At 43.4% G+C, this 26,680-nt stretch overlaps 1 long non-coding RNA gene across 1 annotated transcript in view; it reads right to left on the reverse strand.

The window, feature by feature from the left end:
* The window catches only part of LOC143959121 (uncharacterized), a 51,291-nt gene extending 25,822 nt beyond the window's left edge, over window positions 1-25,469 (reverse strand). Inside the window, exons 1-2 of the long non-coding RNA XR_013270184.1 lie at window positions 25,360-25,469; window positions 7,084-7,472 (exon numbers count right to left, since the gene is read on the reverse strand). This is a non-coding gene — a long non-coding RNA (uncharacterized LOC143959121). The remainder of the gene's footprint in view (window positions 1-7,083; window positions 7,473-25,359) is intronic.
* Window positions 25,470-26,680: the final 1,211 nt, after the last annotated feature.

Consider the following 26,680-nt stretch of genomic DNA (forward strand, 5'->3'; position numbering starts at 1 on the left):
AGAACCCATCTGGGTCAGGTTCCACTTCCTTTTCTTCTGCCAGTCACAACAGATTTAGCTTTCACATGTTCTTTAGCTAGCACCACACTTGATGCCCAATGCTCCTACACCTTCCCTGACTTCTACGTCATAAAGTACACTTGATCCACATTTGACAGTATTAAGGACACAACCCTAACATTTTCTCCTGCCCTTCACATAGGACTTGATGTCGTCAACTTTACCCCCTTATGTTAAACCTAAGTAGGCATTTGGATTTATGCCACAGATTTGACTAGGGCTGCAACCAACAATTTTCATAATCGATTAGTTGGCCGATTATTGTTTAGATTAATCGGTTAATAGCCTTTTAAACAAAAAAAAAAGTGGGTCAAATTGATGGTCATTTTCAATCACAGTGACGGGAAAATTTGGAAATTGAAAATTCCTTTGACTAAGAAGTTTTCTGACAGTATGTAGTTTTCATTCAGAAATAGTTCATTTTAAAAACAGAATGTTAAAAACAAGTGAAAATTTCAAACAAAATTCTTTCAGCGAATGTACAAAGATTTTTCGTCTGAATATTCTCATCTGAAAATTGATCCGTGTGGCCAGCATAAGGCTCGGTACACCTATACAGTTTGCTTTTGATCTGCTTCTGCAGTGCGTTTTGATTTTTGCGCACGTGAATTTACTGCAATATGCATTTTTTTGGCCAAATTAAAAAACACAAATTGCTGAAAAAATGCATTACATGCTTTTCTGCAGCTTCTCTATTGAAGTGTAGTGAACAAATAAAGCACCATTTTGCGTTTAAAAGTCCCTGACCCTTTCAGATGTGAACGTGTCCTATAGGAAACCATGTAAATGAACTGTAGTGCATTTCTGCAAAAAGCACCATAAAACGCATAGATATGAACCAGGTCTAAGACATTTAGTAACATAATGGGGTTAACAAAATTAAAATGAGCCCTTTATAGTAGAAAAAAAAAAGCAGATAATCACTACTGTAAGGGGTTCATTTTTTTACTGTAGAACTGTGAAAGTAATATTTACAGTAGCTCTGTACGATAAAGGGCTCATTCTAGGTTTTTTTAACCCCATTATGTTACTGGCCGATCAATTATGAAAATAGTAATCGATTTCATAATCGATTAGTTGACGATTAAGCGATTAGTTGTTTCAGCCCTAGATTTGACACTACGGGGGTCTCGTTCATTGTCCTGGCAGTTATCTCACAGGATCGGGGTGGGGGGACTGGAGGATACTTTAGCATGAGACTAAATGGATTGAACGCCTGAGTTTGTATAAGATTTATTACTGTTGTCTTGATTTTATTTTGGTCTAGTTTAATGTTCCTAGATTTTCCTTCTTAAGTGTACTACCTCATGGGCAACTATATAAAAAAATGTGTGTCCATCCTGATTCTTGAATGTACATCTCTTGCTGTTGCTATGCCTCCTGTCACTCTCTCCCACCCCCCTTTTTTTAACCCTGTCCCCCCCTCCTTTTTCTCTCTTCCTTTTGTTATAGGTGTACCCCACCTTTGATTATACAAATTTTTGGTGATATAAGCGTCATCCAATCCCTTACCGCGGTCATATGTGCCTGGTTTAGATTTATATTGAGTTTGTTACTGTACCCTGCAATTTGATTGCAGTTTGTAATTTACTTGCTGGTTTATTATAGGGCTGAAACGCTTAATCGATATTATCGATAATCAATAATGAAAATCGTTGTCAACGATTTTCATTATCGATTAGTTGGTCCGCACCATGCGATCCGCTGGAGCTGGCGGCCATCTTGGTACACCCGGCAGCGGTGAGCTGCGCGCTGACGTCACCCCAGCACGGCGTTCAGCCTGTGTCAGCCCAAGTGAAGGAATTCTGGAGGAGTCACGCTGGATGCCTTGCCTGCCCTCATTCAAAACTTTTTATGCAGGTACCACTACATTACCTAATCTAACCTAATTACTATCTATTAGATAGCAGTTAATTATCTAATCCTATTTATGCCTTTCCACTTGCTTGGCACAGCCACATTGTTGATTTAAATAAAAAAGGTACAACACTATCTCCCCCCCACCCCCCCCCCCCCCAATAAAACGCAGCTTATGACAAGCATAAAAACAGTCAGCATATCACTGACGATTTGCGCCAATAGGCATCCCGGGACTCATCACTGCGGTCTGTTTGGAGGAACTTTGATCAGTGGTGAGCTTGGCGCAAATCAGTGATATGCTGACTGTTTATGCTTGTAAAAAGCTGCATTTTATTGGGGGGGGGGGGGGAGATAGTGTTATACCTTTTATTTAAACAATGTGGCTGTGGGGGGCGGGGATAGTGTTATTTTTTTTAATGATCCGAAAATTGATCCGATCCGTGACTCTGATGCGAGGAACAATCCGATCGTGAGTTTTTGATCCGTTGCACCCCTAGTCTGCACCTTCCCCCCCCTGCCGGTCCATTAGAATCATGTGCATCTTCCCGTGTCCTACGCATGCACCACGTCCATGACTACGCAGCAACGCCTGCTTGCATTCTCCACCCAGCTGACGTCCCGCCAGCAACGCGCCTGCGCTGCTTTCGGGTCCCCCTCTCCCCTCTACCCAGCAGCCTTCCAGCACTGCCATGATTGGAGGTTGTGCTCTGCACATGCGTGCATCCATCTCCCAGCTTCGGGGTGCCCTTCGCTCTATTTGGAGGAGTTGGCCGAGTCACGTGTGGCGGCTCCGGACTGAGACTCCGCCCCACACCACCCCGGCACACCGAGGAGGAGCCGCTGTCACAATGAAGGGGTGAGAAAACCCGAGACACCAGGGGGGGGGACACGTACGTGTGTGTGTATACACATATATATATACACATATACATACACTTTCAGTTTTTTTATCTGATTAATCGAATAATCGGACGATTAATCTATTATGAAAATAATCGTTAGTTGCAGCTCTAGTTTATTATACATTATATTATATATTTTGGAGATTACAGGCACAGCTTTTTCATCGGAGATACAAGATGGCACCCCAATGTGAATTGGACCCTGCTGACCCGGGAGACGCACGTTACAGCCACTGATATTGGGAGTCTGAAATCCGGAGACAGTGCGGCGATTTACGTGAATCTACCACCGACATACAACACCTGAGATAACGAGCGCAGTTGACCCACTGTCAAACGACAGATGTGTCGATTTTCTCTGGTAAGAGTATTTCTCTCTGAAATCACTCCAGATAAGTCGCTGTTCCCAGTCCAACTGAATTGTGTGGCTGTCTGATCTTTTTACTGGGAATACCAACACTGACACTTTTCCATTATCCATGTGGACTGTTTTGTTGGGACTTATATTACAGCCACTGATATCCACCAAGATTTGTGTGTGTATATGTATGTGTGTGTGTATATATATATATATATATATATATATATATATATATATATATATATATATATATATATATATATATATATATATATATATATATATATATATATATATATATATATATAGCAAGAGATGTACATTCAAGAATCAGGATGGACACACATTTTTTATATAGTTGCCCATGAGGTAGTACACTTAAGAAGGAAAATCTAGGAACATTAAACTAGACCAAAATAAAATCAAGACAACAGTAATAAATCTTATACAAACTCAGGCGTTCAATCCATTTAGTCTCATGCTAAAGTATCCTCCAGTCCCCCCACCCCGATCCTGTGAGATAACTGCCAGGACAATGAACGAGACCCCCGTAGTGTCAAATCTAGGGCTGAAACAACTAATCGCTTAATCGTCAACTAATCGATTATGAAATCGATTACTATTTTCATAATTGATCGGCCAGTAACATAATGGGGTTAAAAAAAACTAAAATGAGGAGCCCTTTATCGTACAGAGCTACTGTAAATATTACTTTCACAGTTCTACAGTAAAAACATGAACCCCTTACAGTAGTGATTATATATATATATATACATACATATATACACACACATATACATACATATATACACACACACACACACACATATACACACACACGCATACATATACACACGCATACATATACACACACGCATACATATACACACACGCATACATATACACACACACGCATACACATACACACACGCATACACATATTAGCGAATATTTGCATTGTGTTTTTACGCATTTTTGCACATTTTGTCACATGCATGTGTTATAGTATTAGTTTTATTATCATCACTTCTCAACATACAATTTTTGGAGTTATTTTTCAATTCACTCACTAGCGCTACACCACCTTTCCCCCATTTTCACTGAACTTTGTTTGTTTGGGTGTTAGCTGTTGATCCCCACTTTGGCTACAGCGCAGTATCTTCCCCTAATTTCTAGTTTATTATACGTTTTATACATTAGAATATACTACATCTAACTTATTTTATGTCTTTTTGTTCCAGAAGCCTGGCAGTGGATTTCCTCTTGGTATTGTGCTTCGGATCCCTGTGACATACTGGTATGATGGTTGTGTGTGCGGCCAGAAAGCCGCAATACAGTATTTATATAATCTGATTGTGGGGTGCATTGTGGTCGGAGCCTTTGTGGTTCCCTTCTTTCCTCCCCCTAATTGTTCTAGTCATCTTACAGGCCAACCATCCTCTGCCCCACTATCTCCCCTTTTACCATCCCCGTGTTTGATGGGTCACATCTGCTCTAAGTGGCATTTTTCCATCAGTGGTAGTTATGGCTGTTGGCCACTAGGGGGTGTGGGTGTGCACCTTGGTGATGGCCAAGTCAGCCACACACCTGTCTGGGGTGTGTATATAGAGCAGCCCTGTCTAGCTCTACAAGAGGGAATCCTTCACAGGCAGTCAGTTGTCTTGGTGCTCTCTGTTGCTTTCAGCTGCTTACAAATTTTCTGCAGATCAAGGTGTGTATTCCCTTCATCTACTATGAGGACTATCTTAGCTACTTTGTTGCTTCTTGGACTTGTTCTTACCAATTCCTAGATTGCTACAATATCAGTTTACCTTTCAGATCCAGTCATTGGATACATGTTTTAGGCCCCTTTCACACATGCGGACAGTATGTCCATATTTCATCCATCCGTTTGCGGATAAAATACGGACATACATGCATTCCTATGGGATAGCGGGTGTCTGTAGTTGAACATCCGCAGACACCCGATATCGTCCGCCTCAGCCATTGTCCGATTCTGCAGACGGAAGAAAATACTATTTTTCTATCCGTCTGCAGAGCGGATCGGATGAACATGGACAGATGGTCCGTGTTCATCCGATCCCCCATAGAGAAGAACTGTGAGCCGACAGGGCGGTACCTGCACAGTGTGCGAGGAGCGCCCTGTTATCTGCCGGCTCAGCGGGGACAAACGGAGCAATCCCCGCTGAGCAAGCCGATCATCAAGCGGTGGATCATTACTGATCTGTCCCATGTGAAAGGGGCCTTATTGTTTTTAGATAGAAAACTGTTAGGGCCAACTACCAGGAGCCCAGCACACAGTCTGTCTCCTTGCTTTAACTAAGATACCAGATGGCTTTGATTTGTTCACCTTAGTTTATTTAACAGGTGAGAGTAGCTAAGTGTCAAACGCCTCAATGTTCTTTGTATTATGAATACTAGGTACTATATATAGATATTAAACCCTTGTTATCATATGTTTGTGTTTGAGGTCACTGTGGTCTGTTTATGTTGGTTACTATTACATTAATACCATCTACTATCTGGCTACCTAATGAGATCGCTCCTGTATGGTCTATGTGCAGAGGTAGGGCTTTTGGCCAATACTATTTGCCATCTTCCCTCGTCTGCTTTTATGCAGGAATTGGGTTTTTTCAAATCTGCTATCTTTTCTCAAATAATGGACACTTTGATGATATGGGGATATTCACCCTTGCTTTTTTTTTTTTTTACAAATATTACTTTTTCCTGTTTAACGGGCACACCCCCACATTGAACCTTAAATCGCCAGTTGCATGTCACTTATGGGTATCTGCTGCATATTTACCCTTTGGGATGAATTCTGCTAAAAAATGTGGAACACTACCAATGTACTTTGTTAGATTACGCATATGCTTATATGTCACTCCCATCTTTTGTAGAACAGCTATTAAGCTCCCGATGAAGCATTCATATGCAAAAGATGTAGAGCAAGCGTGTTACTACATACCATACACTGTTGCAGGACTATGATGTTTGGCATTTTTTTTGCTGTTTTAGAGAGTAAAAGCAACAGTTTTGCATGTATTGACTCTGCAAAATAAAGTTTTAATGAAAATTCCCTTTTGTATCTTGTGTTTAATAAACTGTTATTTTTATAATCGGTGCCTATAAAGTCCATTTTTTTCTCCTTGTGCTTTTTGATCTAAAAATGTTATTCAACTGAGTTGTACAATTTACAGGTCACAAAGAAATTAAAAAAAAAAAAAAAAAGCTAAGAACAACTAATAGCGCAACACCATGACAGGCACAAATTTGGATAATTTTCTCAGGTTCCAGATGACTGAAAACATTTCTCCCATAAACACCTAGTTCAGATGTAGAAAACAGGAGCTTTGCCCCCGATCCCCTGCTCAGACACACAACACCCCGCTACCCCACCACCACATGTAGCCCTATACTCCCTATATACTTCATTCTTTACTCATCCAACATGCCCTTACATCTTTCCCCTTCTCCCAATTCATGTGCTAGGACCAGCGGCGGACTGACAACTCATGGGGCCCCCAGGCAATCAAATTATGGGGCCACACAGTATACACAAACACACCCACACACAGTATACACAGACATGTTTCTATTGGCTGAGAAGGTAGTGGAGAGGTGGGGCAGCCCTGATGGGGCACCCTGGTGGCATGGGGCCCTCGGGCAGTGCCCGAGTGGCCCAATGGTCAGTCCGCCCCTGGCCCCTGTCTAATAGTTTTAGACCCAAAAAAGGAGATATACTCCTGTGCTTCCTCAGATCTACTCCAATACCACAGTGATCAGAAACCTCTAAGAATGTACACATTACTGTAACTTCACTTTTTATTTAATGGAGACTCACCAATACACAATATTTTAGAACATATCTATATAACAACAAAAAAAAAAACCACATACCTGCAGCAAGTGGTAAGGCAAGGTTACTTCAAGCTCAGCCAATCTGTGTGCAGGGTCCTCTTCATCTTCTGGTATATCCAAATCCTCTTCAGGAATGGTGTCCCATTTACCTTGATGAGCTACCAGCTGATGAACTAGTTCATATTGCTCAGGCAGTGCCAAACTTACCAAAGTCTGTTTGCCATGTCTAAAACTAATGCGCCTTCGCTTACAGGTGTCTGGGTCACAACATGTTCCAACTGGCAGAAGAGGATCACCCAAAAGAGCATTAACCACCTTGCCTCGGGCACTGCAGTTATGTCCCAGAACAAAGATACAGGGCCTGCAGCGTACAGTCAGTTTCAAGTAATCTTCCTCTTGTCTCTGAAAAGTGATGCTATGCAGCTGGCCTGAAAAGAAAAAAAAAAACAGCAAGGATGTAATACACAAGTCCAACCAAGTAGTACTAAACATTTTTTAAGTGTTGCTGAAGTAGCTTTAGGAAAAGGCATTCTCCTAAAACCCAATAAGATCAAAAAATGGTACTAAAATGAAAAGAAATTGGACATTTATAGAAATGAAGCTTTTTTAAATCAGGAGTAATTTAGATCAAGGTGGTAAACTGGTGTAACTTTAGCCATACACAAAATATATATACGGTAAACATGTTAAAGAGACTTATTCTTTAAAGAATTAAAAGGGGTTGTAAAGCTTTGTTTATTTTCTAAATAGGTTCCTTTAACCACTTCAGCCTCGGACCAATAGTCAGCCTAAACACCAGAGGTCTTTTTAAAATTTCGCACTGCACTGCTTTAACTGGTAATTACGCGTCATGCAATGTTGTACCCAAACTAAATTTGCGTCCCTTTCTTCCCACAAATAGAGCTTTCTTTTGATGGCATTTGATTGTCTCTGCGATTTTTATTTTTTGCGATATAAATGGAAAAAGACCGAAAATTGAGAAAAAAAAATATATTTTCTACTTTTTGTTATAAGAAAAATCGAACTAAATGTTAGTCATACATTTAGGGCAAAATTTATTCAGCCACATGTCTTTAGTAAAAAAAAAAATGTCAATAAGCGTAGATTTATTGGTTTGCACAAAAGTTATAGCGTCTACAAACTAAAGTACATTTTCTGGAATTTACACAACTTTTAATTTACGACTGCCCATCTCACTTCTTGAGGTGCATAAATGGCAGTACAACCCCCCCCCCCCCCCACTCCTCACTACCTATCACAGTTTCGAAGGCCATAAAATGCCAATAGCACAAACCCCCCCCAAATGACCCCATTTTGGAAAGTAGATACCCCAAGCTATTTACTGAGAGGCATGCTGAGTCCATGAAATATTTTATATTTTGCCACAAGTTGCAGGAATATTAAAAAAAACTTTTTTTTTTTTTTTTGCACAAAGTTGTCACTAAATGATATATTGTTCACACATGCTATGGGCATAAGTGAAATGACACAAAATTAATTCTGATGCTTCTCCCGAGTACGGAGATACCACATGTGGGGGACTTTTTGGGAGCCTAGCCACGTACGGGACCCCGAAAACCAAGCACTGCCTTCCGGATTTAAATGTAAAACGCTATCAAAAAAACTGTTAGCGATCGCAGGGATCAGGCCTGACTCTGCAATCGCTGCAGTTATGTGTTTAGTGTTTTGTAAGTGACAGTGATCGACCGATACTGCACTTGGGTGGGCTGGGCGGAGGGGCAAAACGCAGGTGCTAGCAGGTATCTGGGCTGATCCTGCTAATGCGTTTTTTTGGAATCCTAAACTGCTGGGGACGCCAATATAGATCTGATTAGATCAGATATTGATCTGTTCAGATTCTATACCACTACGGGAGGTGTATGCTTTGCACGTGGGTGTTAGCGGTACTGTCACTAACCTAGCGCTGCCTGGGGCGACGCAGACCCTGACCCTAAAACCTAATTGATATCACCCGCCGGGTGATCAGGGGGTTAAACCTTTATTGGGTAATAAATGGTGGGTGCCCTGATGCTATAAAAAGCAAACTAACCAGAGTCACCCGTAACACTTACACGGTGATCACTGGTGAAAGGGTTAACTAGGGGCAATCAGGGGGTTCAAATTTTTATTAGGTAGTATATGGGGGTCCCTGGCGCTATATAAAAACCTGACGGGGAACCTAAATAACTGGCTAACTAGCATCACCAGTGACACTTATACGGTGATTGCTGGTGAAAGGGTTAACTAGGGGCAATCAGGGGGTTAAAACCATTATTGGGTAGTATATCTGGGTACCTAGCGCTATAAAAACCTGGCGGTGAACCTAAAAAAATAACTAGTGAATTAGCGACACCAGTGCCACTAATGCAGCGATCAGAAAAATGATCGCTTAGTGACACTGGCAAAAGGGGGTGAAAGGGTTAACTCTAGGGGCAATCGGGGGGTTAAACCTTTATTGGGGGGGGTAGGGGGCTACTCTGGACCTAACACTAACTGCCCTGACACTTTTTACTGTCACAACTGACACTGAATGCAGTGATCAGTAAATAAATGATCACTGCAATCAGCGACACCGACTGGGAGGGGGGGCGGATTTTTGTGCCTATATATGTTAGTGTAGTGTTTGGTGCATTTACTTTCAGTGTTCTCCTCGTAGTCGGTTGAAAAAGACCGCCCCAAGGAGAATGACATCACTTCCTCCCTGCCTGTGTTTACTATACACAGCGGGAGGAAGCTTCTCATTCAGCGAAACGGACCGCCGCATCCAGCGGGAGGGGGTCCAATCGGACCCCCCACCCGCTGGAAGGCAAGCACGTACATGTACGTGCTTGTGCCTGTACATGCCATTCTGATGACGTACATTCCCATGCGGCGGTCCTTAGGTGGTTAAGCTAGTGCATTGTTGGTTCATTTACCTTTTCCTTAGATTTCCCTTTTAAATGTTTCTTTGTCTGAATTTCTCACTTCGTTTCTCCTCAGTAAACTTCACACCATCATCCAAGTGGCGTTTAGTCAGCCAGAACAGCTTACTGAGGAGGAATAGGAAGTGAGAAATTCAAAGAAAAAACCATTTAGAAGGGAAATCGAAGGAAAAAAAAAAAAAAAAAAAAAGTCTAAGTGAACCAACAATGCACTAGCTTAAAGGAACCTACTTAGGAAAAAAAAAAAAAGAAAAAAAAAAACCTTTACAACCTCTTTAAATACCTTTACAACATGTCAAAATGGCCTTGCTCCTTGCAATGTTTTGCAAAGAGCAGCCCTTAACCTCCTCCGAGGTCTCCTACCAGCATTCCTTGCTCTTGCCTTGATAGCAAGATATATTTTTGCTATAGGGGCACTTCTGCAGGCTTGATCCTGAGGAGAAAGGATCCTTTCTCCTCAGTGTCCCATGAGACATCAATCTGCTGTCGACTGTGTCCCATGAGGAAAAAGAAAACCTGAGGCACATTGATAAACTTGCCTGTGGGGGACAGCACACCACCACAACATTCACTGGCAGGATCAAAAACATAAAATAATAAAGAGAAGGACATGACTGATTGTAAATAGCTCTCTACAGTGATTTGATCTAGTACATGAGCAATTTTGCCTGTACAGTACTTGCACACTTTCAAAGTAGTATTGCCATAGTTTTCCAATTCTAGAATCCCACAGAGGACCAACTGCATAGAGTACCTTAGCCCAGGGGTTGACAAATTTGCTTGGAATCTAGGAGCCAGCTAAAAAAGTTAGGAGCCAGGTCCGTGACGGCGATCTGGACCTGTCCCTGGCCTGACATGGAGACGAGTGAGGGGAAGATAGCGCCCCCAGCCCCCCACCTGTCTCCAAGTCATTGCCCATAGCTCTTAGAGGGACATTTTTAAATTGCATTTTAGTGTAAATATGAGATGTGAGGTCTCTCTGACCCCAGATCTCATATATAAAAGAGGACCTGTCATGCTTTTTTCTATTACAAGGGATTTTTACATTCCTTGTAATAGGAATAAAAGTGACACACATTTTTTTTTTTTTTTTTAAAAGAACAGTGAAAAAAATAAAAATAAAAGTTAAAATAAGAAAAAAAAATTGGTTTTAAATGCGCCCCGTCTTGCCAAGCTTGCGTGCAGAAGCGAACGCATATATGAAAGCGGTGTTCAAACCACACATGTGAGGTATCGCTGCGATCGGTAGAGTAAGAGCAATAATTCTAGCCCCAGACCTCCTCTGTAACTCAAAACGTGCAACCTGAAGAATTTTTTAAACGTCGCCTATGGAGATTTTAAAGGGTAAAAGCTTGTCGCCATTCCATGAGCGGCCGCAATTTTGAAGCGTGACATGTTGGGTATCGATTTACTCGGCGTAACATTATCTTTCACAATATATAAAAAAAAAAAATTGGGCTAACTTTACTGTTGTCTTTTTTTTTTTTATTAAATAAATTTTTTTTCCCCAAAAAAAGTGCGCTTGTAAGTCCGCTGTACAAATATGGTGTGACAGACAGTATTGCAACGACCACCATTTTACTCTCTAGGGTGTTAGAATAAATTAAAAAAAAAAAAAAATTTATATATATATATATATATATATATATATATATATATATTTTTTTTGTTTTGTTTAGGGGTTCTAAGTAAAGGGATGGAGAAAGACTGGCCCATTAACATTGTTGGTTGTAATTCCAACGGCCACCACAAGAGGGCGCCAGATTCCAGAAGGAGCCATAGGATCACAGAAGGCCTCAAAGCCGGGGGCTCAATTACCGGCCGCCTGCGGCGCGGCCCGACGCGATCGCGCGGGGGGGGGGGGTCCACGGAGACGGGATACCCCCAGCTATGCTGCCCCAGGCGCAAGGTCGCTGATTCTAGTCGCCAATGCGACCTGGCGACCGGGTTTTGTCGAGCACTGCCTTAGCCACTTCAATACCAGGCACTTAAACACCTTCCTGCCCAGACCAATTTTGAGCTTTCAGCGCTGTCGCACTTTGAATGACAATTGCGCGGTCATGCTACACTGTACCCAAATTAAATTTTTATCATTTTTTTCCCACAAATAGAGCTTTCTTTTGGTGGTATTTGATCACCTCTGCGGTTTTTATTTTTGCTAAACAAATAAAATACCGAAAATTTAAAAAAAAAAATTTTTTGTTTGTTTCAAAACTTTGCAAATAAGTAAGTTTTCTCCTTCACTGATAGGGTTGCAATGATAAGGCGGCACTGATGGGCACCGATATGTGGCACTGATGAGGTGGCATTGATGGACACCGATATGTGGCACTGATAAGGTGGTACTAATGGGCGACATGGATGGGCACTGATAGGTGGCACAAATTGGCATGGGTAGGCGGCACGGGTGGGCATGGGTAGGCGGCACAGGTGGGCATGGATGGGCACTGATAGGCGGCACAGACGCGAGTGACGAAAAGCCGATCACTGGCTTTTCCCATTTACACTGTGATCAGCCGTGATTGGACACGGCTGATCACATGGTAAAGAGTCTCCGTCGGAGACTCTTTACCGAGAACGTAGTTGCCGGGTGTCAGACTGACACCCCGCAACAACGATCGCCGCGATGCGCGCCCCTGGGGGCGCGCAGCGGCTCATAATCCTGATCACATCATATGACGTCCAGTCAGGATTATGCAACCACTTTGCCACCGTCTATTTGTTATAGGGCGGGCGGCAAGTGGTTAATCCGATTCATGCTATGGTTGCCCAGTAATGTGGTGGTAAACACCTGCCCTCCACTCTGGCAAGGCTGATGAGGGTCCTACAACAGTAGATTAAGGCTGAACTTTCAGACACACAGCTTCAGGCTGGACCTATTTAGACTTTGCTCTCATTTACGGTGGAAGCTGCATGATGTCTGGACACCAGGTAGGTATAAAGCTAAATTTCTTCTTTAGGTCTCGGTGCAGATGCAGTGGCCACATCCATGGCTTGTCTTCACTCAATGCCATCAATGATGGTGGCGGCCCTTTTCCATGCAGAGAACTAGCTGGTTGTTTGCTGGCATAATTGCATTTAGGGCTGCAACTAATGGCCATTTTCATAATTCATTAGTTAGCCGATTGTTTTGATTAAATCAGATCAAATAAAAATTAAAAATATAAAAAATAAAAACACGACGACCTGCAATACTATTCTGCAGATTTTCAGACAGGACTACTAATATAATGCATGACAGAGTCCCTTGTCATATACAGGTATCCTGCCGTGTCTATTTCACCTGGGGCCACCAATGACGGGGCACACTATCCCCCCCCCCCCCCAAACACCAATGGAGCACTATTTGCCCCCCCCCACTCCCCAGAACACCAATGATGGGGCATTCCACCGTGCAGTTCATTTTGCACAGGGTGGTCCTGGTCCTCCAATTCTGGGGACCCTCAGGGGCGCTGGTGGCTCATCCCCACATAAAGAATCAACGTTGGATAAGTGCTCTTGATGGACACCCATGTGGGCACACTCCTGATTCCCGCATCTGTGCCCATTCACACAGAATGTAGGACTTAAGCCCGTCGCTGGATTTTATTGACGGGGGGGGGGGGGGGGCATGTGAACTGCAGCACCACAGAATATGAAAATACTTTGTTTACCTCTTGCCAAAACAAGCGAGACAAGCCATTTCAAAAACCCCATGTGATCAACACTCATTGCCTTCTAGGCAAGAACATCTTTACACTATTACAAAAAAGCAACAGAGGCCAGCCAAAAGTTGAATAAAAAGCTTTCAGAGAGGAAGAGAAGAAAAAAAAAAAAAGGTTAGAGTATTTAACATATCAAGCAGGCTTTAGCTTACAAGAAGACACTAATATATATATATATATATATATATATACACACACACACACATATATACATACATATATACACACACACACATACATATATACACACACACATAACCTTGCAAAAGTATTCGGCCCCCTTGAACTTTTCAACCTTTTGCCACATTTCAGGCTTCAAACAGATATAAAATTTAAATTTTTGTGAAAAAATCACCAACAAGTGGGACACAAATTGTGAAGTGGAACGAAATCTATTGGATAATTTAAACTTTTTTTTTAGCAAATAAAAAAACTGAAAAGCGGTGCGTGCAAAATTATTCGGCCCCTTTACTTTCAGTGCAGCAAACTCACTCCAGAAGTTCAGCGAGGATCTCTGAATGATCCAATGTTGTCCTAAATTACTGATGGTGATAAATAGAACCCACCTGTGTGTAATCAAGTCTCTGTATAAATGCACCTGCTCTGTGATAGTCTCAGGGTTCTGTTGAAAGCGCAGAGAGCATCATGAAGACCAAGGAACACGCCAGGCAGGTCCGTAATACTGGTGGAGAAATTTAAAGTGGTTGTAAACCCTTACAAACCACTTTGACCTACAGGCAAGCTAGATTAAGGCTTACCTGTAGGTCCAAGCAATATCTCCGAAAACGGGCACCGCTGTCTACGGCGCATGCGCCATAGACAGCGGTGCGCAGGTGCACTGAGCGCGGCATTTCCAAGAATGGAGCTGCCGCGCGCGTCGACTCCCGTGCGCATGCGCGGGAGTGACCTCGCCGAATGACAGCGGCGGAGCTGCGAGACGCCACCAGCAAAATGGATGCGACGGACTACAGGGGACAGCGGCGACTTCGCTGGCTCCTGTGTCAGGTAAGTGACACATAATGGGCTACTATGCGATGCATAGTAGTCCATTATGCTTTGCCTTTGCAGGGAATGAAAGAGGAAGTAAACCCATCAGGGTTTACTTCCTCTTTAAAGCCGTATTTGGATACAAAAAGATTTCCCAAGCTTTAAACATCCCAAGGAGCACTGTGCAAGCGATCATTTTAAAATGGGAGTATCAGACCACTGCAAATCTACCAAGACCTGGCTGTCCCTCTAAACTTTCAGCTCAGACGAGGAGAAGACTGATTAGAGATGCAGCCAAGAGGCCCATGATCACTCTGGATGAACTGCAGAGAACTACAGCTGAGGTGGGAGAGTCTGTCCATAGGACAACAATCAGTCGTACACTGCACAAATCTGGCCTTTATGGAAGAGTGGCAAGAAGAAAGCCATTTCTCAAAGATATCCATAAAAACTCTAGTCTAAAGTTTGCCACAAGGCACCTGGGAGACACACCAAACATGTGGAAGAAGGTGCTCTGGTCAGATGAAACCAAAATCGAACTTTTTGCCCACAATGCAAAACTATATGTTTGGCGTAAAAGCAACACAGCTCATCACCCTCAACACACCATCCCCACTGTCAAACATGGTGGTGGCAGCACCATGGTTTGGGCCTGCTTTTCTTCAGCAGGGACAGGGAAGATGGTTAAAATTGAGGGGAAGATGGATGCAGCCAAATACAGGACCATTCTGGATGAAAACCTGTTGGAATCTGCAAAAGACCTGAAACTGGGACGGAGATTTATCTTCCAACAAGACAATGATCCCAAACATACAGCAAAATCTACAAAGGAATGGTTCACAAATAAACGTATCCAGGTGTTAGAATGGCCAAGTCAAAGTCCAGACCTGAAACCAATCGAGAATCTGTGGAAAGAGCTGAAAACTGCTGTTCACAAACGCTCTCCATCCAACCTCACTGAGCTCGAGCTGTTTTGCAAGTTAGAATGGGCAAGAATTTCAGTCTCTCGATGTGCAAAACTGATAGAGACATACCCCAAGCGACTTGCAGCTAATCGCTGCAAAAGGTGGCTCTACAAAGTATTAACGCAAGGGGGCCGAATAATTTTGCACGCCCCACTTTTCATTTTTTTATTGGTTGAAAAAGTTTCAAAAATTCAATATAGATTTCGTTCCACTTCACAATTGTGTCCCACATATTGGTGATTCTTCACAAAAAATAAAAATTTTATATCTTTATGTTTGGAGCCTGAAATGTGGCAAAAGGTTGAAAAGTTCAAGGGGACCGAAAACTTTCGCAAAGCACTGTACATACACACACACCCCTTTTAGAAAAGGAAGTTCAAACTCCAAAACTACTTGCACATGGGCATCTCGAGTCAGCCGCATAGCATCCCACCCCTTTCAGGCACCTCCAGCCCTGGTGCTAGCCAACTGAAATCTATGACCGGCTGAACTACAGAGCAGCTGGATACTGTACGAAGGGGTACTTGCACTTAGTGCACCACGGGTTCAGGACAAATTCCCCAAAATAATTCCTGACTAAAATTTGTAGATATCAGTACACATAAGCCAATATACACAAGTGAGAGTGCATACACGAGTAAAGCCACCTACACCCCATTCAAACTGAAAATTTTCACTTGAAACTGCTGTTACTAGGCAGTCTTTCTAATCTGCCTCTTCATATTCCGCAGTGCTTCGTCCTCTTCGGTGAGTGGCCTCGTTGCCTTCTGGGACATGCGTCACAGAAAACGGGGCCATTCCCAAAGCGCCGCGCGACTCGCGCATGCGCAGTAGGAAACTGGCAGTGAAGCTGCAAGAATCCACTGCCTGTTTCCCTTTAAGATGGAGGAGCCGGCAGCTAATCCAATGGACAGATCGGCCTCGGGGTGGCCGACATCGCGGGATCGCTGGACAGGCAACTGTCCTTAATAAAAGTCAGCAGCTACAGTGTCTGTAGCTGATGACTTTTTTTTTAAATATTGGCCGGAACACCCCTTTAACTTCCTATCCTAAGGGTCCTTTCACACAGGGCGGATCAGTTCTGATCCGCCCCGTGGATATCCGTTTGCTCAGCGGGGATCACTCAGTCGATCCCCGCTGAGCAGGGAGATGACAGGTCCGTCTCTGCACACTGCGCAGGGACAGACCTGTCACAGCGCCGCTCTCCCCTATGGGAGATCGGATGACGAAGGGCCGCAGTGCCCGTCGTCACCCGATCCGATGGCGGATGGAAAAATAGCTTTTTCCTCTGTTACACTTTCGGATCGGAGCGGGTCGGATGTCAGCGGACGTGTCACCGCTGACATCAGACGTTCTATGGAAAAACTGACAGGCGGGCCTGAACGGGACGTCAGTGTGAAAGGGGCCTTAAGGTGACAACACTGACCAAGTGCATTTCTGCATAAGCAGCTTTGTCATCCTAGTGAAATGCAGAGACTGTTGCCAAATACATTATACCAAACAAGATTCAGCTTACAAGCAAACAACCTTGTGAAACAGACACTGACCAATTTATACAAAAAAAAAAAAAAAAAAAAAAACACATCAAGCCCTTTAAGAAAAGGACTTTAAAAATCCAAAGCTACATATGGACTTATCAGATTGATTTAACAGCAGAGCAAACCAGATAGTATGACTATAGACCAGTGATGGCGAACCTTGGCACCCCAGATGTTTTGGAACTACATTTCCCATGATGCTCAGCTACACTGCAGAGTGCATGAGCATCATGGGAAATTTCATTCCAAAACATCTGGGGTGCCAAGGTTTGCCATCACTGCTATAGACCGATCAAAAATTCAGGTAACTGCAGGAACCTTCTGAATTACAATTTATGGTCGTTCACTTACAGCCAACCTAGGGATCGACTTTAGCTGAACAGGATTATTGAAAACACTACTCAATCAGCGGGCTGCAGTGCTGACTAGTGTATTTTGATAGTGCAGTCCTCCTACTGGCAGAATACAATAGCCCAGAAGGGAGGATTCCTCTATACACACCACTTGTGTGGATAAAAAAATCCATTACTTCATAAAAACAACCGATCTATGCCCAGCCTAAGTCAGTTTGAGAAAATAAATGCCAAGGCTTATATCCATGCATTATACTGTGTGAACAATAAAGCAACTTCAATTAGTATGAATAATTTACCATAATAAAAGTGACTGCACATGTATACAAGACCAAAACAAGAGCACTCAAAAGACCATGCAAATTTAGAAAAAGGCTCAGATAGTGCAATGCATTATATAAGGGCTTGAATATAAAAACAGAACAAAAAACAAGACCACTCAAAAGGCAAGCCAAATATACCTACATGTACACCACTGTTCCCCAGGAGACAGCAGCGCGCATCTGACATCTGTATACTCCACCCCACTCTACGCATTTCATCCCATCATCACACAAATGCTTGCTGCTGTGTCCTGGTGAGCAGTGGCAGGCATGCAAGTATTTGGCTGGCCTTTTGGTTCTGCTTTTATAATCAAGTCCCTATATATTGCACCAAGTCATCTTCTCAATTTGTATGGTATTTGAGAGACTGGTTGGCTGTTTGGAGTGGCAGTGGTCCATCCAGTAGTGGAGCAGCGTTTCTCCTGGAAGTTCATGTGGTTAACAGGCAAAAGGGTAAATGGACAGATGTGACCTGAGCAGCAGCCTCTCTGCAGAATAGATTCCTATGAGCAAGTTATACCCCTGTGAGATTCTGTGTGTGGTAAGTGCGCTACTTACCTTAACCACTTTCAGACCGGACCATTTTGCTGGTAAATGACCAGAGGTCTTTTTACACTTTGGCACTGCGCTGCTTTAACTGGTAATTGCGCGGTCATGCAATGTTGTACCCAAACAAAATTTTCGTCCTTTTCTTCCCACAAATAGAGCTTTCTTTTGATGGTATTTGATTGCCTCTGCGATTTTTATTTTTTGCGATATAAACGTAAAAAGACCGCAAATTTTGAAAAAAAATGATATTTTCTACTTTTTGTTATTAGAAAAATCCAATAAACTCAATTTTAGTCATACATTTAGGCCAAAATGTATTCAGCCACATGTCTTTGGTAAAAAAAAAAAAGTCAATAATTGTATATTTATTGGTTTGCGCAAAAGTTGTCACATCTACAAACTAAGGTACGTTTTCTGGAATTTACGCAGCTTTTAGTTTACGACTGCCTATCTCATTTCTTGAGGTGCTAAAATGGCAGGGCAGTACAAAACCCCCCCAAATGACCCCATTTTGGAAAGTAGACCCCCTAAGGAAATTGATAAGAGGCATGTTGAGCCCATTGAATATTTTATTTTTTTGCCTCAAGCGATTGAATAATGACACAAAGTTGTCACTAAATGATATATTGCTCACACATGCTATGGGCGTATGTGAAATGACACCCCAAAATAAATTCTGCTGCTTCTCCTGAGTACGGGGATATCACATATGTGGGACTTTTTGGGAGCCTAGCCGCGTACGGGGCCCCGAAAACCAAGCACCGCCTTCAGGCTTTCTAAGGGCGTTACAGTTTTGAAGGCCATAAAATGCCAAGATGGCACAAACCCCCCCCAAATGACCCCATTTTGGAAAGTAGACAGCCCTAAATTTAGGGGTACACTAGTGAGACTAGGTAATAAATGGCGGGTGCCCTGAAACTATAAAAAAATAACTAACCAACCAGCGTCACCTGTAACAGTTATATGGTGATCACTGGTGAAAGGGTTAACTAGGGGGCAATCAGGGGGCTTTATGCGGTAGTATATGGGGGTCCCTGGCGCTATAAAAAGCTGCGGCGAACCTAAATACCTACCTGCCTAACTAGCGTCACCTGTGACACTAATACAGCGATCAGAAAAACGATCGCTTATTAGGCTGGGTTCACACTGGAGCGATGCGGGAACGCCACGAATGCGCGGCGGGTTCCCGCATCGCATGCCTCCCGGCGGCAGTTCACACTGCCCTATGCGAACTGCTGGGAGTGTCAGTGAAATGTTACTGACACCCCCAGATCAGTTCGCATATCGCAGTGCGATCTGCAAACTCGGATCGCATGGTGTGAACACCCATGCGATCCGATTCTGCTGCGGGCCAAAAAAAGGGTCCCGTGCGAATTTGCGGCGGGTGTGGCGAATGGCTGAACTCGAATCGCACAGAGATCGGATGTGATTTGCACTGCAGTGCGAATCACATCCATTCTCATAAACCGCTGCAATGTGAACCCAGCCTTAGTGACACTGGCGACGGGGGGTGATCACGGGGTTAAACCTTTATTGGGGGGGTTAGGGGGGTACCTTAGAACTAAAGGGGGCTAACCCTAACTGCCCTAACAGTTATTAGTCACAAATGACACCCGCCGGGTGATCAGGGGGTTAAACCTTTATTAGGTAATAAATGACGGGTGCCCTGAAACTATAAAAAAATAACTAACCAACCAGCGTCACCTGTAACAGTTATATGGTGATCACTGGTGAAAGGGTTAACTAGGGGGCAATCAGGGGGCTTTATGCGGTAGTATATGGGGGTCCCTGGCGCTATAAAAAGCTGCGGCGAACCTAAATACCTACCCGCCTAACTAGCGTCACCTGTGACACTAATACGGCGATCAGAAAAATGATCGCTTATTAGGCTGGGTTCACACTGGAGCGATGCGGAAACGCCGCGAATCCGCGGCGGGTTCCCGCATGCCTCCCGGCGGCAGTTCACACTGCCCTATGCGAACTGCTGGGAGTGTCAGTGAAATGTTACTGACACCCCCAGATCAGTTCGCATATCGCAGTGCGATCTGCAAACTCGGATCGCATGGTGTGAACACCCATGCGATCCGATTCTGCTGCGGGCCAAAAAAAGGGTCCCGTGCGAATTTGCGGCGGGTGCGGCGGGTGCGGCGAATGGCTGAACTCGAATCGCACAGAGATCGGATGTGATTTGCACTGCAGTGCGGTGCGAATCACATTCGTTCTCATAAACCGCTGCAATGTGAACCCAGCCTTAGTGACACTGGCGACGGGGGGTGATCACGGGGTTAAACCTTTATTGGGGGGGTTAGGGGGGTACATTAGAACTAAAGGGGGCTAACTCTAACTGCCCTAACAGTTATTACAGTCACAAATGACACCAATGCAAAAAAAAAAAAAAAAAAAAAAAAAAAAAAAATGACATTGGTGTCACTGTGACTGGGGGGCAGGGGTAATTGGGGGGGTGATCGGGGGGTAAAGGGGGGGTGTGAGTGTGCCTGGCATGTTCTACTGTGTGTGTGTAGAGTGTTGGTGCAACTCACCGATCCGCTCTCCTCCGTGTCGGAACGAAAAATACCGACACGGAGGAGAGAATACATCACTTCCTCTCCCGTGTTTACATTACAGGAGAGGAAGTGATGTCACGGGGTATTTCTATTCGTCGGGAGCGATCGCGAGGGGGTGGCCATAAATGAATGGCCGCCCCCTCGTCCCGGATCGCTCCCGGACGAAAATCGACCGCCGCAGGCACCGGGCGGGGGCCCGATCGGGCCCCCGACCCGCGGGAGGCAAGGGACGTACATGTAAGCCCTTATGCCTGCCCGTGCCATTCTGCCGACGTACATCGGCGTGCGGCGGTCGGCAACTGGTTAAAGTGATGGGAACAGAATAGACAAAGTGCATTAACATTCACATTTAGGTTTCATTACTCAGGCACAGGATAGTCCAGTTAGACCAATCTCCGTCACAGCTTCCAGCAGAGGGGGTGATGTCCTGTGAATCCTTCTCATAGCCGGCATCCTGACCAGCAGGAATCTTCCAGCATGTGTGCAGAGTCCAAAGAGAGGCTTGGAGAGCAGCTGGTTGATTACAGGGAAGTGCAAAGCTTGAGAAAGGAGCATGCACTACAGACACCCCCCTAGTGCACATGCTCAGGAACACGTCGCCATTTTAGTAATGAAACCTCAATGAGTGTTTTTAACGCATTTTGTCTATTAAAACTACACAGTCTTAACGAAGAGGTGCCTGTTTGATTTCTCTACATGTTTGGAGTTTGCTTCGGCTTCCCCTGCAAGGCTGCCCTGTCTGTATAGACTGTTTCCTCACACAGAGCTTAACAGCTCAAAGGACATTTGTATGGACTCTAATCTCGCACTATATACTATAACCCATACCACCATCCATTGTATATATACATTGTTTCCTCAACCAGAGTTTGGCTTTATGCTGCAGTTCTTAAAAATCAGCTCTAGGCTCCTGCTGCTGTCAGTCAAATCCTGTGAAAAGGGAGCGGGAGGTGTGGCCAAGCCCCAATGTGCGAGACTAGGGATGCACAAAGCCTAGACTGAGGGCACACCCACACAGATGCCCTTTCAGCACATGGCTTTTTGAGGAAAGGAGGAGTGGACAGCACCAGCAAGGATCTCCAGGTAAGGGGCCCCCTCTGTGCAATATCATTGAACAGAGCAGGCAAACATATCCTCTTATTTTAAATTTAAAAGAAATGCCTTTACAATCATTGACCTACAATCTACTTTTCAATAATTACATGTCCTACTGCGTTTCAATTTGACAGTATCTAATCTGCTAGTACAGGGTTCGACAAATCTCAGGCACCAAGTCGACTAGAAGTTGTGCCCTGTCTCGTGGGCTTTTGCACGGTTGGATGGATTCCATTGACAACCCAGAACATGGCCCACTGCGTGCCCCCAGGAATGCAGCAGACAATTGGTAATCCTTTGGAAACTGCTGATCACAGAACAATGTAAGGAGCCAACCACAGAGCAGGAAAGTATAAGACGTTTAGCACCTCTCCATTTTAAATAGAAGGACTTTAGTATCGCAAAAGTGGCTATGCATGAACGTAAAAACTGTGTGCAGCAGCCCCCATTAATTCTTACCCGAGCACCCTTGCAATACAGTGATGTCCATGAGATCCTTGATTCTCTGGGGACTCCTCACTCCCGACTGGTTTTTGCCAGCAGTGGGAGCCACTGGCCCCCACTGCTGTCAATCACAGCCAGCGAGCCAAGCCTCCATGTGTGAATAGACACAGCAACAAAAACGGAGCGCCTGTTTGGGAGCCCCACAAAGCAAGCTGCTTGCTGTGAGGGGACCCAGCAGGAGGGAGGGGCCTAGGAGCACCAGCATTGGGCACAAGAGGAAGATTAGGGCTGCTCTGTGTAATGGTTTTGCAGAGCAGGGGAAGACCACAAGGCTTTACTATTACTTTAACCACTTCCCGACCAATGCACGCCGATATAAGTCAGCAGAATGGCACAGATAGACAAATAGAAGTGCAGGTACATCCCTTTAAATTTGCCACCATGCCACCTTGTCGGGATAGAAAACTGGCTAAAAGACAGAATTCAGAGAGTAGTGGTTAATGATTCTTACTCTGAATGGTCTAAGGTTATGAGTGGTGTACCCCAAGGTTCAGTGCTGGGACCCTTACTTTTTAATATCTTTATAAATGATATTGGGTCTGGGATCAAGAGTAACATTTCCGTCTTTGCAGATGACACCAAGCTATGCGGTGCAATAATGTCCTTACAGGATGTCGCCAATTTACAAGCAGACCTCAATGCTCTGTCTAATTGGGCGACTATGTGGCAGATGAGGTTTAATGTTGAGAAATGTAAGGTTATGCACTTGGGGGCTAAGAATATGCATGCATCATACACGCTAGGGGGAGTACAACTGGGGGAATCCATAGTGGAGAAGGATCTGGGGGTTTTGGTAGATCATAAGCTCAATAATAGCATGCAATGCAAAGCTGCGGTTTCCAAAGCGAGCAAAGTCCTTTCCTGTATTAAGAGAGGTATGTACTCCAGAGAGAGAGAGATCATTTTGCCCCTGTTCAAATCATTAGTAAGACCTCATCTGGAATATGCCGTTCAGTTTTGGGCACCAGTTCTCAAAAAGGATATCAGGGAACTGGAGAAAGTGCAGAGAAGGGCAACCAAACTGATAAGAGGCATGGAGCAACTCAGCTATGAGGCAAGATTAGAGGAACTGAATTTATTCACTCTTGATAAGAGGAGATTAAGGGGGGGGGGATTTGATCAACATGTACAAATATATAAGGGGTCCATATAGGGAACTTGGTGTCGAGTTATTCACTTTAAAGTCAACAAAGAGGACAAGGGGGCACTCTTTACGTCTAGAGGAGAAGAGATTTCATCTCCAAATACGGAAAGGTTTCTTCACGGTAAGAGCTGTAAAAATGTGGAATAGACTCCCTGCAGAGGTGGTTATGGCCAGCTCAGTGGATTGCTTTAAGAAAGGCCTGGATTATTTCCTAAGTGTAGGTAATATAAATTTATAGGTAAAGTTGATCCGGGGAAAATCCGATTGCCTCTCGGGGGATCAGGAAGGAATTTTTTCCCCTGCTTTAGCAAATTGGATCATGCTCTGCTGGGTTTTTTTTGCCTTCCTCTGGATCAACTGTGGGTATAGAATTGGGTATATGGGCTGGTATATGTATATATGTATGTATGTATGTATGTGTATATATATATATATTTTTTTTTTGGTTGAACTGGATGGACTTGTGTCTTTTTTCAACCTAACTATGTAACTATGTAACCTCGAGTCCAATCGCGGGTTCCGCAGATTCGATCACTGCAGGGATAACCACGATCGTCTCACAGGAGATGCTAAAGTAAACAAGCATCTCCTTTTTCTGCCTAGCAACAGTGACACTGATCTCTGCTCCCTGTGATTGGAGCAGAGATCAGTTATGCGTAAAACACAGCCACGCCACCCACAGATAGCAACACACCCCTGGGACACACTTAACACCTACACTGCCAGTGTAATTTACACAGGAATCAGTGCATTTTTATAGCAATGATTGCTGTATAAATGACAATGGTCCCAAATCTGTCAAAAATGTAAAATGGGTCCGCCATAATGTCGCAGTCACAATAAAAATCGCTGATCCATTACTAGTAAAAAAAAAAAAAAAAAGCCAGAAAGAGGCACTTTATGCGATTCTGTCAGTTTTAACAAATCGCATTAGGGATCACTAGTTCTAAGTATTGTGATTCTTTCCTTTTTTTATGCTAATTTATTACATTTGTCTCTTACTCTGAACATCATTATGCTATAGTGGTGAGAGTCTTCAACCACCCCCTCATAAAATACGCACAACTTTTTATATACCTTCTCTTACTTTATACGGGAATATATATATCACTCACAATCTTAGTGCCTATAGAATTTTAGCCTCCTAGGCCAATTTCCTGTCATAGTACCGCGCATCACTCCTTTATCTTTTTAAAAAAAGCCAGAAAGCTATCCTTTTTGTAAACACAAATTTTTGCACAAACCAATCGCTTACTGCGAATTTTACCAAAATTATGTAGAACACTACGCATCGGCCTAAACTGGAGGGAAAAAAAAATGTTTACACATTTTTGGGGGATATAGCAAAAAGTAGAAAATGCGTTTTCAAAATTGTCGCTCTTTTTTGTTTATAGTGCAAAAAATAAAAACCGCAGGACTGAACACCACGAAAAGAAAGTTCTATTTGTGGGGAGAAAAAAGAAAAATTGTCAAAAAAAAGTCAATTTGGGAGCCAAGTCGCACAAATGTGCAATTGCAAGTTAATGCGACGCAGTACCCAATTGCAAAAAGTGGTCTTTGGCCAGCAAAATGGTCTGTGGCTTATGTAGAACATCTTTTCCTCCCACAAAACAGAAGCATTGTGCATAAAAATGAGTCAAAACCTCAGTCAATTTATCTGCATCTTACCTCCTTTAGCTGTAACAGGTTTCTGTGCCTGATGTCCCTCCTGCTCCTGGCTGAATTTCCAGGTTCTGACTTCCTATTTCCTTCCTTTACCAGTCCTGATACTACATGTCCCATTCATGCTTTGAGCCTCTGTAGTTTCAGGGCAGGCTTAGGGAGTAGCTTAGCAGTTCTGAGAGTTGATGTGGGTGGGTCCTAAAGTTATGGTGGGTGTTTCAAGGAGTGTATTGGAATTCTGCAGTGAACAAAGTGCTGTACAACAGGAAGTGTAACCTTACAAACTATCTCTTGAACAAGAAATTTGCCATTCTGGCTATAAAGGGCACACAAATGTAAGACTGGTCACTTTTTTCTGCTCCAATCTTATTCTTTTTAACAAAAAAACACCAAGTTGTCTTTATTGAAGGCATGATGCGCAACGTGTTAATCATACTCAGTCTCTGCTGCGTCTACCTTGTCCCTTAGTTGATCAACCATTACACAGTGCGCATTCTCAGCATGCCCAGCTTACTTAAAATTACTATGTCTTTCCAAACACCCCCATTTTATGCAGTTCAACAGCTTTTATTGAATTATGAATAGTTTGCTTGTTCCAAATTCATCCAAATATATTACCTTCAATAAAAGATTCGTCCATTGTGTATGCTTTATGAACTGTATGTAGCCCAACTATATTATGAACATAAAAAGTAGTGCAAAACAAAATTGACATACTGCAACAATCAGCTCAAAACCTCATGATCTCACTGTACTTAACCACTTTCAGACCGGACCATTTTGCTGGTAAATGACCAGAGGTCTTTTTACACTTTGGCACTGCGCTGCTTTAACTGGTAATTGCGCGGTCATGCAATGTTGTACCCAAACAAAATTTGCGTCCTTTTCTTCCCACAAATAGAGCTTTCTTTTGATGGTATTTGATTGCCTCTGCGATTTTTATTTTTTGCGATATAAACGTAAAAAGACCGCAAATTTTGAAAAAAAATGATATTTTCTACTTTTTGTTATTAGAAAAATCCAATAAACTCAATTTTAGTCATACATTTAGGCCAAAATGTATTCAGCCACATGTCTTTGGTAAAAAAAAAGTCAATAATTGTATATTTATTGGTTTGCGCAAAAGTTGTCACATCTACAAACTAAGGTACGTTTTCTGGAATTTACGCAGCTTTTAGTTTACGACTGCCTATCTCATTTCTTGAGGTGCTAAAATGGCAGGGCAGTACAAAACCCCCCCAAATGACCCCATTTTGGAAAGTAGACCCCCTAAGGAAATTGATAAGAGGCATGTTGAGCCCATTGAATATTTTATTTTTTTGCCTCA

This window comes from Lithobates pipiens, unplaced genomic scaffold (genome assembly GCF_037356315.1).
Source record: "Lithobates pipiens isolate NorthernLeopardFrog02 unplaced genomic scaffold, aLitPip1_a1.2 Scaffold_67, whole genome shotgun sequence".
In the NCBI taxonomy this organism is placed as follows: domain Eukaryota; kingdom Metazoa; phylum Chordata; class Amphibia; order Anura; family Ranidae; genus Lithobates; species Lithobates pipiens.